This window comes from Lagopus leucura, unplaced genomic scaffold (assembly GCF_019238085.1).
Source record: "Lagopus leucura isolate 7727_CA_CO unplaced genomic scaffold, USGS_WTPT01 Super-Scaffold_54, whole genome shotgun sequence".
NCBI classification, from domain to species: Eukaryota; Metazoa; Chordata; class Aves; order Galliformes; family Phasianidae; genus Lagopus; species Lagopus leucura.
This window is the reverse complement of record NW_024962251.1, coordinates 3,502,038-3,505,377: the sequence shown is the minus strand read 5'-3', so window position 1 is coordinate 3,505,377 and position 3,340 is coordinate 3,502,038.

Genomic DNA, 3,340 nt, shown 5'->3' with positions numbered 1-3,340 from the left:
CAAAGTGAAGACAAAGCTCTTAACCAACGACAGCTATTAGAACTTCTGTTTCTTTCCCCTCAGTAGTTTTTAGAATTCAATTTTCCCAATTATTTTTTCATAAAATGAAAACATGTAAGGACTTGTGTTTGCCACTTTTGAAGGGCCAATGAAACATCTGTTTCTTACTTAGTGGAATGATATCACTTCATACCTATATTAAGAACACCCACAATAACTAGGTCATTGGAAAGAGACCATACCTGACCACAGTAATAAATACAGATGACAGATTTATCATTATAGTGTTCCAGCTTTCTCAGTTTTAGACAATCCTGACATCATAGAAAAAGCTATCTGAGCAAATTCACCTGGACTGCCAACTGAGTAAGAGGACATCTAAAAATAACAACACAAAATTGAAGAAGTGTGTGTTGTTCTTCCTTTTTCATCTTACTGCCAAACTGCAAGCATCCTCACCCCAATGACTGTACAACAATAACATACTTTGTATGCATGCCTAGTTTGTACTACAATACAGTAATTGAACTTATCCAGTACTTTTGCCCCCTACAAAATTAAAATTGATGGGATAGTTCATTGCAGCAAATGTGTTTAGAAGATGCAATCTCCAACTAAAAGCAGTAGCTTCCTGAAGCATCCTGGAAGTTCCAAAATTACATAGGATTCTCAATTACTCACATACATAGTTCACTCAAACAGTGCTAAATATGACTTGTTTACTCTGATAGTATTTTCCATCCTTCTCTTAAACAGTGCTCTCTGAAATGGAGTGCCTTCACAGTGCACCGTGAGCAAGAAAATTTACTGAATGCAGGAAGAAAATATTATAAATTCAGCAATACGTGTATATAATTTCCAAATAAATAAATATACATGTACTGGGGAGGGCATACGCTAATTAACAAACAACAAAAAAAAGGAATAACTGATAGGAGTGGATGATCAAAGAAGTTTGTAGAAAATGGAAATGATATAATTCAACCCTGCACCATCATTCCCAAAGGATTTCCAGACATGGAGAATATAGCAGATATGCCAGGTGTAAAATGGTTAGGGTAAGTCATGCTATGTTCATATGAATATAAATATAAATAAGATCTTTTAGTAATGGTTATCTAGACTTGTAAATGATATAAAATGCCAACTGTGCTACAATCACAATGTGCCTCTTCTCTGTCATCCACGTTAAAGTAGCAACAGTAATACCCTCATTCTACTTTCCACAAGAGAAAGTAGACCAGTTTATTATTTTCAAAATCTTTCCCCAATTGGATCCAACTACCACATGGTGGTAACCAGGATTTTGTAACTTATTCTCACTAATTAACACATGCAGTGTTTAAAGGAAATGTTTTGCCTTACAAATTTCTAAAATGTCTATCAGGAGTATATTTATTTATCCACCCCTTATCTGCACATTGTTCAGGATCTCCAAGATGTTAATATTCTAATGAGTATAACAGAAAATAGGAAAAGATGGCATATTTCATGTTTATGCAACATTTTCATAATAAATAGCTTGCAGTGGTTAGTAAAACTTGGATCTTTGGAGCTTATCTAGTCCAACTAGCTTCTCAAAACAGCTCTAATGAGATCAAGCTGCTGAGAACTGTGCCCTGTTTAACCTAGAATATCATCAAGGATGGAGATCTCACAGTATCTCTGCACAAACTTTTTCAATATCTGATCGACCTCACAGTCAACAAACAAACAATTAAGCAAACAATCTCCTCATAGCTAGCAGGAATTTCCCTCGAAACAACTTGTACCAGTCAACTCTTTGCCTTCTACTGCACTATCTAACAGAAGACCGGCTTTGTCTTATCTCTATTTTCCCATCAGGTAGTTGCAGACAGCAGTGCTTTCTCTTCTTCTGGTTCTCTCATATGCCAGGTGCTCCAGTCCTTCAATCATCTCTGACATACTTCAGTACATCAGTGTCTGCTCATTAGCTGAGGTCCCAGACCTGAACACTGGACTTGCAGTATGGTCTTGACCATGCTGAATTTAACTTGCTGGACTTAGATCAGTGGCACCATGTCTGTCAGATGGTACAACAACTAAATTTCCCATTCCAAAGTTGGCTCTCATACCTTATATTCTGTTTTTTATGAATCAGTGTGGTAGGATTGGTAGCAGTAAGAGATCCAGTGCTTCATGGCATAAGAAATAAGAAATGAAGGCATAAGAAACAGTGTGAGTGAGCTAAATGACCTGCTTCATGCTTGGCCAGATTGTATAATCCGATAAGGAATGGAAGAGAGGGCACTTAATTAATATATTCATCCGAATGGCACCCATATGCAATTGTGCTCAACTCAGAAATGATGCTCTAAGGTTGACATGAACTCAACACAGTAAACACAAAAGCAAATGACTGACATCTAAGAGACTGAATTTTAGTGAACAGAGAGGGATCAACTCACATAACATGTAGTTATGCCTACAACAATCAACAGGAAACAAAGCAAGTGTGTAAGAATCACTGTTTGTTTTTCAAGGTGGCATTGCTCAGTTATTTTTTATTTTCTACTTCTGTTATAAACATCCAGAGATATATCATTTCCACTTTGCTGCTGACATCTGAAAGAGTCTAAGTTGCTTAAAGAAAATATTTTAAAAATAAAAGACTTACTTTTGAAACACAGCACAGACACAAGTGCAACATGTAGGTATGATGTGTCATGTCTTGAAGGGATAAATTCAAATATGCTAGCTTTTGACAGAACATTCAAATTGTTTATCTTAAACGCTGGCCATAGGAGGTTACAAGGTATATCAAGTGAAGTTCAGAACACTGTAAGTGGGTTATCTAAGAAACAATGCATCACTGAAGTTTTTCACCCAGAGGGTGGAGATGCACTGGAACAGGTTGCCCAAGGAGGCTGTGGATGCCCCATCCCTGCAGGCATTCAAGGCCAGGCTGGATGTGGCTCTGGGCAGCCTGGTCTGGTGGTTGGTGATCCTGTACACAGCAGGGAGGTTGAAACTAGATGTTCATTGTGGTCCTTTTCATTCCAGGCCATTCTATGATTCTATGACGATGACTCTATGACATTTGAGAAAAAAGAAATTCAACAGAAGAGACAGAAAAAAATGTGGCGTGTGGGATGTAACCATGCAAAGCCATTCTGTGAAATCATAAGGCTACACGTCACAGCCACTGTGACAGGGGTCTCAAATGATATTTGGGAATCTAAGAAACAATTTGGAGAATGCCAGCTAGAGCAGGACTGCTAATAATTGCATATGAGTCAGTTTTCAGAAGATTAAAATGATACAAGATGAAAATATTTTGTCTTCTAAATGATTCTGAAATACAAGAATCATTCCCCCC